The sequence below is a fragment of the Pseudophryne corroboree genome, chromosome 5, assembly GCF_028390025.1.
Source record: "Pseudophryne corroboree isolate aPseCor3 chromosome 5, aPseCor3.hap2, whole genome shotgun sequence".
NCBI lineage: Eukaryota > Metazoa > Chordata > Amphibia > Anura > Myobatrachidae > Pseudophryne > Pseudophryne corroboree.
This window is the reverse complement of record NC_086448.1, coordinates 146474551-146483173: the sequence shown is the minus strand read 5'-3', so window position 1 is coordinate 146483173 and position 8623 is coordinate 146474551.

The window sequence follows — 8623 nt, the reverse complement described above, 5'->3', positions numbered from 1 at the left end:
TTTTTCCTGTGGAAAGAGGTATGAGGATCCAGAGTTGGATCGGATTTGATGTGACACCTCATCAATATGTTCCGTTATTAAGACAGATCGGTGCGGCCTAAGAGGTTTTTTTTCGGTGAGCAGGTCTGATACCAGAGTGGTTTTCAGGGGACCAGTTGGAAATGTGGTCCGGGTCTCACCTGCGCATGCACCGGAATATAATCAAAACGGCCAGGCCATCGCTCCTGCGGTGTCTGCTCGGTTCTTTCCTTCTAGAGCAATGAAGGTTGGGGATCCAGGTTTAGATCCGGGTGTCAGTGCATACAGATTTTCGAAGCTGGGGAGCAGTCCTTTGCAAGGGACGTATTTCCAGAGGATGAGGTCAAGTTGGGAAATTTGTCTGCTGTAAGCTGTCTTGAATTAAGAGCTATTTTAGACGAACGTATTTTTCGTGTTCTGCCAGTGTTAATTCTGCCAGATGACTTGTCAGCAATGGCGTAAGTAAGCCGCTATGGCGGAACAAGGAGCAAAGCGGCAATGGCAGAAGAGGCACAGTTTGCAGTTGAGTGGGAAGTCTGGTAAACGCTATTTTAGCAGTCTTCGTTCCGGAAGTAAACGACGGAGAAATAGATTGCCTCTGCTGAAACGATATCCTGCCGGGAAAAATTCAGTCATCATCGAGAAGCTTTCCCAGACGTGACAAGTCTTTGAGGAGTGTCGCAATTGGACATGTTGGCATCTCGCCTCAATGAGAGGCCTCAAGGAGATTGTTCCAGGTCAAGGGAAACTCAAGATATAGCAGTGGAAATCTTCGTGACACCGTGGATGTTTTAGTCGGTTTATGTGGCCTCTCCGCTTTCACTTTTCTACAGTGGTAAGCGTAAGATGATCAAAGGTTCCGGTGATCCTCTTAAATCCGGTCTAGCCAGAGAGGGTTGGGTATCCAGTTTTTCATGGTTTACTCATAGAAAATTACTGCCCTCTTCCTTTACGTGAGGTAAGGTTACAACAAGATCAGGGCGTGTATCAGGACTTACCGCGGCTGCATCTGATGGCGGGGCGGTTGAATGCCATATCCTACGCCGATCGGGAGTTCCCAGCGAAGTCGTTTCCTCAATTCTTCAGGCTAGGAAAGAACTAACGGCACAGCGTTACCACCGTTGTTGGAGTAATTATGTGTCTCGGTGTGTATCCAGGAAGGCTCCTATGGAGGACTTTCAGCTAGGTTGTGCTTATCCATGCTTTACAAGCCGGTGTGGAGGCAAGCCTATAAGTTTCTTTACAGAATTTCTCTCTTGAAAAGTGGTCAGGCTATTGGCTTTGACGTCCGCAAGGCAGGTGTCGGAAGTGGTGGTTTTGTCTCACAAGAGCCTTGTTTGATCTTTCAGGTGGATAGAGAGGAATTGAGTACTCGGTTGGTAGTTCTACAAAGAGTGGTTTCTGGGTTTCGCAGAAATCGGTCTATTTTGATGCCGGTGGTTACTTGGGCATTAGCTGATTCAAATTCCCTTGATCTAGCCAGTGATTTGAGTATGTAGGTCGCCCATTTGGCTCAGTTTGGAGAAACAGAGACTCTGTTTGTCTGGTATGTTCCCAGCTTGGTTTGGGAGACTGCGTAATGCAGTATGTTACGTGCTGAATCTGTGATGCGGTTTGGCATGGTTGTTCTACGGCTGATTTGCAGTCACCAAAGTCGGTGGAAGTTCATTCTTTTGGGAAGATGGGCTTTTCTTGGGCGGATGCCCGAGGAGTCTCGGCGGTTCAGCTTTGCCGAGCGGATTCTTGGTCGGGATCAAACGCTTCTGCTATGCTCTACAAGTTTGATACCCTGATTTTTGGGGACCTTATGTTTGCTCATTCGGTGCTGCAGAGTCGTCCGCACTCTCCCACACGTTTTGGAGCTTTGGTATAAACCCCATGGTCCTTTTGGAGTCCCCAGCATCCTCTAGGACGTAGGAGAAAATAGGATTTTAGTACCTACCGGTAAATCCTTTTCTCTTAGTCTGTGTAATCCTTTTCTCTGTGCGTACTGTGTCTGCAGTTATGGCTTTTGGTTACACCCTGGTGGGGTGTCTTTTCTGTCTGGCGGTTGCTACCGTTGTTCATGACATAGCATGCGGGGTCTTCATTTTTGTTTATGTGGACACACAGGTTGTGTTACATATTCTTTCAGCATGTGGCTGTGTTTTGTTCATGCCGTTGGCTGGTATTCTACTGAATGCCTCGTTCTACGGTGTGTTTGAGGTGTGAGCTGGTATGACACTCACCGTGTAATAACAATAAATTCTTTCCTCGAAATTGTCCGTCTCTCCTGGGCACAAAGTCTAACTGAGGTCTGGAGGAGGGGCATAGAGGGAGGAGCCAGTTCACACCCAGTTTAAGTCTTTATAGTGTGCCCAAGCTCCTGCGGATCCGTCTATACCCCATGGTCCTTTTGGAGTCCCCAGCATCCTCTACGGACTAAGAGAAAAGGATTTACCGGTAGGTACTAAAATCCTATTTTCTCACTTGGTTTCGGTTTTAAAAGATGTTTTCTTTCTATTTCTTCTGTTTTGATTATAATATCATTGAGATCATCTTCTTTATATCCTTTCTCCATAAAATTGTTCTTCATTTGGTCCATCATTTTTTTGGCGACTAAATTGCTGCTACAATTTCTTTTTATTCTGAGAAATTGACTTTTAGGTACTCCTTGTAACCATAGGGAGGGATGCTGGCTGTCTACCGGAATGTACGTGTTTACATCTGTTGGTTTCTGATAAATTTTAGTGTTTAGCCTTTGATTTTCTGCGTAGATGGTTAGGTCAAGGAAATTAATTTCTTTTTGACTACTTGATAAAGTGAGTTTGATATTCTTATCATTATTGTTAAGTTGTGCAAAAAAGGTAGATAGTTCTTCTTCTGTGGATGACCAAAAAAGGAGAATGTCATCGATATACTTATACCAATTCTTAAGTTGGCTCCCCAAACAGGGTGATGGTATATCTCATTCTCCTCCCAATAGCTCATGAAAAGGTTGGCATAACTGGGGGCAAATTTTGTGCCCATTGCTGTGCCAGTTTTTTGTAAATAAAAGTCCCCATTAAAGAAAAAGAAATTATTTTCTAAAATAAACCGGATGGCGTCTAAAATGAAATTTTTCCTTTCTGTTTCATATGGAGTTTTATCCAAAAACCACGTGACTGCTTGAAGGCCTTGCTCATGTCGGATACAAGTGTATAAAGACGTCACGTCGGCTGAAGCCATACACATCCTTCTTTCCAGTTAATGGTTTCCAATTTGAGAATTGTATCTCCTGTATCTTTTAGGTATGCTTTGTTGGATGTTACTAATGGCTGGAGAATAGAGTCAATCAAAGATGATAGATTGGATGATAAACTATCGGTTCCTGCTATGATTGGTCTCCCTGGAGGGTTGGTGACACTCTTGTGGACTTTTGGGAGAATGTAAATGGTTGGAGTAATAGGATGTTCTATTTTGACATAGTCATATTCTTCTTTTTTCAGTCCTCCAGTTGTTAAATGTTTATTGATGAGGTTTTGAAAGCTGTCTTTTATTTTTTTCTAATGGGTCGTTCTTCAATTTCTGATATGTGGTGGCATCAGCAAGTTGTTGGTTTATTTCTTTTATGTAATTATCTCTGTCCAAAATAGCTATTCCTCCTCCCTTATCACAAGGTTTGATGACAATATCATGATCGTTACTAAGATCTTGTATGACCTTCCGTTCTTTTTTAGTCGGATTGAATTTGATTTTTGTTTTTTTTAGGAGGCTGATTTCTTCTGTTACCACTTTCGTGAATGAATCAATGAAATTTCCTTTTATGTGCATCGGATAGAAAGTGGATTTTTTCTTTCTTCAGACGGTTGTTCTATGGCTTGAGTGTCTTCAGATTATTCTATTTTTCTTTTTCTTTGGTGGCAAAGAATTTCCTCAACGTGATTTTCCTGACGAATTTCTGGACATCTACAAACTTGTCAAATTCATCCATATGGGAGGTGGGTGCATATTTAAGGTCTTTGTTAAGTACCTTCAATTCTTGATCAGTAAGTTGACGTTTGCTGAGGTTATAAATATAGTTGACCTCTTTGGTTGGAATGGGAACTGGTATTTCCCTCCTTTTGTTTTTGGTGATTTTCCTTTTCTTTCCACCTCTACACCCTCTTTTGTGGAGAAATTTTTCTTCTTGTGATAAAAATATAATGGTTGTATTGATATCCTCGTGTTTAAGTGAGGTCTTTTTCTGACCTCACAAACTAGAGTATATTGGTTCTTTATGATTCATATCATTCACAAAACTGACATCAGTATAACTGAAGGAATGGATGTGTTTATGAACCAGGAATGTTTATGCATATACAAATTGGGTTTTTAGAGCAGGCTGTATTTATATATGCTTTATTAACCGGAGGGTGGTAAAAGCTTGAAGTTTTTGGGAATATTTTCTGGTACACAAACACATACATTTATAATAAGATTGTGTTGAAGAAATGTTTAGACACAGAAACAGGTAGAAGAGATATTAGCAGTAGGATAAAGAAATGTTTATTTTGTTATAATGTAATGGTTTATCTCACACTGACTATTGTTCTTAAGCCAACAGGCTGATCACGTCTACACTGGTTGAAAGGAGATGAGAGGACTTGACTCGAGATGTGCCTTTGATGAGAATGGCCAGAGAGAAGTTTCTTGTACAGGAAAGAGCCCATGAAGATAACATATTTGCACAAGATGGATGACATAGCATTTCCATCCACATTATTAAGGGAAATTGAACCATATATTGCTTGGATACTAGACTTTACAGACATTCGTGACCTTATAATGGCCCATATCAAGCAAGTACCGAAGTTAAAGGAGGAGTAAAGGAAATCTCACAATGATCAGAATATGATATCCTGGATTAATACAACAAATTGATTCTCTGGATTAAAGGGGTTGCTCATAGGAATCCTACACCTAAAAGGATGCTTTTCTTATGTTTTTAAGAATATATTTGATGATTAAATGTGGTATATGGTTAATAGGTACATTTTGTTCTAGTTTAGAAGATATGAAGATGATAACTGATACAGGATATAACTTGCAAGATATATGGTGCAAAAGCACCTGAGAGCAGAGGGTGGAGTGTCAGGAGTGATATAAAAATATAGGTTTCACTATTATCAATCTCATGCTTTCATGTGTTTTTTTTAGCACCAAATACAAAGAACAGAATGAGTAAAGATTCTGAAGATAGTACTAGTTACCCATTACATGTCAGGTTGTATACTGCAAAATTGATACCGTGCTGACCAAGTACTGACCCTTGCAGTATTCCACTGAATACAGTGGCCCAGTTGGAGAACATCCCACTAACCACAACTCGCTGTTCCCTGTTATCTAGCCAATTACTTACCCAAGTACAAATGGTATTGCCGAGCTCACTTAGTTTGAAAATCAGCCTCTTGTAAGGCACTGTGTCGAAGGCTTTTGCAAAATATAAATAGACCAGATCTACAGCGTTACCCTGGTCAAGATTTTTGCTCACTTTCTAGTAGAAGCTAATTAAATTTGTTTGGCAAGACCTGTCCCTCATGAAACCATGCTGGTTCCTATTAATAACATTGGAGGTATCCAAGTACTCCTGTATGCTATCTTTTAATATTCCTTCTAATATTTTTCCCACAATTGATGTCAAACTAACTGGTCTATAATTACCTGGATGAGTTTTGCTACCCTTTTTAAATATTGGGATTACCTCTGCTATATGCAAGTCCTTTGGTATCATGCCTGTTTTAATTGAGTCATAGAAAATCAAATATAAAGGCCTTGCTAGTTCTGAGTTAAGCTCCATAAGAACCCTTGGGTGGAGTCCAGCTGGATCAGGAGATTTATTAATCTTAAATTTTGTTAAGTCGCTCACTGACTACCTCCTCACTCAAATAGGTGCTAAGCAACGGTATATTATTAATACGTGTGCTATTCACTACTTCCAACATCTGGTCCTCTCTAGTAAACACTGATAAAAAAAAATGTGTATAATATTTTTGCTTTTCATTTATCAATACTCCCAACTCTCTTTTTAATGGTCCTATATTCTCTCTTCTTTTTTTTTTAACCTTTTACAGTTTATAACTTTTTTTTGGATTTGTTTTAATCTCTTTAGCAATTTGCTTTTTGTTTTCTATTTTAGTGGCTCTGATTACTTTTTGCAAATCAAATTAAATTCCTTGGAATAGTGGAATGACCCTGCCTTCCCATCTGATTTAAATGATTTGAAAGCACGCCTCTTTTTATCCATTACTTCCTTAACCTCCTTAATAAGCCACATCAGTTTGTATTTTGAATCCCTTTGTTTGCTGCTCATGGGAATGAATTTCTGAATATATTTATCGATCAAACTTTTAAAAGCATCCCACATTTCCTCAGTGTCCTTACCATGGAACAAAGTTTCCTAGTCAATATCCTTTAGTGCTTGTTTCAGTCCGTCGAAATTCGTTTTCGAAAGTTAAGTCTTGGTAGAGCCCTTATAGTGTTGTTTTTAAAAACCAAGGGGGTAATTCAGACCTGATCGCTGGGCAGCGATTTTTGCAGCCCTGCGATCGGATAGTCACCGCCTACAGGGTAAGTGTATTGTAGCTGTGTAAGTGTGCGATCGCATGTGTGGCAGAGCTGCTCAAACTGATTTTGTGCAGTCTCTGCGCAGCCCAGGACTTACTCAGCTTCTGCGATCACATCAGCCTGTCCCATGACCGGATTTGACGTCAGACAACCTCCCTTTCAACGCTTGGACACGCCTGCGTTTTTCCAGACAATCCTTGAAAATGGTCAGTTGCCACCCACAAACGCCCTCTTCCTGTCAATCTCTTTGCGATCGGTGGTGTGCTTGCAAGTTTCGCACCATCCCATCGCTGATCGGCGATCCCCGTTGCTGAGGTCTGTCGTGCCTGCGCATTGCGGTGCATATGCATCCGCAGTGCAGATCTGATCACAGGCTTTGAGAAAACGCAGCCTAGCGATCAGGTCAGAATCGCCCCTTAATTTCGAATGTGACCATATTATGATCGCTGTTTCCCAAGGTCTCCCCCTACTTTAGTATTTGTTATTCTCTCTATATTAGTTAGTTAGTATTAGGTCCAGCAAAGTCCTCGATTACTTGAGACAAGTAGTGATCTTTTAGTATATTTAAAAACCTATTTCCCCTAGCTGTAACACAAGATGTTGTTCCAATTTATGTTAGGATAATTAAAATCCCCAATGATTAGGACATCTCCCAGTCATGCTGCTTTGTTTGATTTGCTGGAATAGTTGTACCTCCTCAGTCAAACTTATGTTAGGTGGTTTGTAACATGTCCCTATTAATAGTTTTTTTGTTCCTGTTCCCCCACTTGAAATTTCATCCCACAGTGCCTCCACATTATCTCCAGTCCCCTCGTAAGTAACTTACTTCAGATACGGTTTTAAGAATGGTTTAATATATAAAGACATACACCTCCTCCACTTATGTTAGCCCTGACTCTCCTGAACAGAGTATATCCCTCCAAATTTGCTATCCAGTTATGAGAATCATCCCACCATGTCTCCATAAAACCTATAATATCATATTGGTCTTTTAATGCAATAATTTCTAATTCTCCCATTTTACCGGATAGGCTTCTAGCACAGGCATTCCTAACAACGGTCCTCAAGGCACACCAACAGTGCAGGTTTTAGTGATATCCAGGCTGCAGCACAGATAGTTAAACCAAAATAACTGAGCTACTAATTAAGTCACCTGTGCTGAAACCTGGATATCACTAAAACCTGCACTGTTGGTGTGCCTTGAGGACCGTGGTTGGGAAAGCCTGTTCTAACATTTGCAAGCATACACTTTAGTTTAGTTATTCCCTTTTCTTTAAGTTTTTTTTGCTGATACCACTTCCTTGCATGCTTATATGACTATTCCTTGTTTTACCCTAATTACCTGATTTTCCCCTCCCCCCCATTATACTTAATATATCCCTCATTTCTGCTCTTGCTGATTGTCCCACTAATTCTTTCTAATCCCTCCCATCCAGTCACCTAGTTTAAAATCTCATCCAACCCTCTAACCATCCTTCCCCCTGTCACTGCTGCTCACTCCTCATTCAGGTGCAATCTACTGCAACAAAAAAGATGGCGCATGATCGAGAAGTCTGCCCAATTTTCCAAGGAAATAAATCCCTCCTTCCTACACCAATCTTTCAGCCACACATTTCCCTCCCTAATCTCCCTCTGTCTCCCTGGGCTAGCACGTGGCACAGGTAATATTTAAGAGATTACCACCTTAGATGTCCCTGCCTTAAGTTTGCGACCTAGATCCCTGTAATCTTTTTAAAGGACATCCCATCTACCACTTACTTTGTCATTGGTGCCATCGTGCAGCAAGACCGCTGGGTCTTTCCCAGCCCCTCCCAATAAACTGTCTACCTGATCTGCAATGTGTCGTACCTGAGCATGGGGATTCCATAGCTACCATTTCAAGGCCTGTGTAGCAAACATCCTCAGCTCAACCCCAAAAGTGTGTTTAATTTTTGATGCGTAAAATTTCTCCAAACACTTCCTCATTTGAGATGTGTCGTCCTTCACCATTGAGGAGGGGCATGGCTTATTGACTAAATAACATTGTCCTTGATAACATACT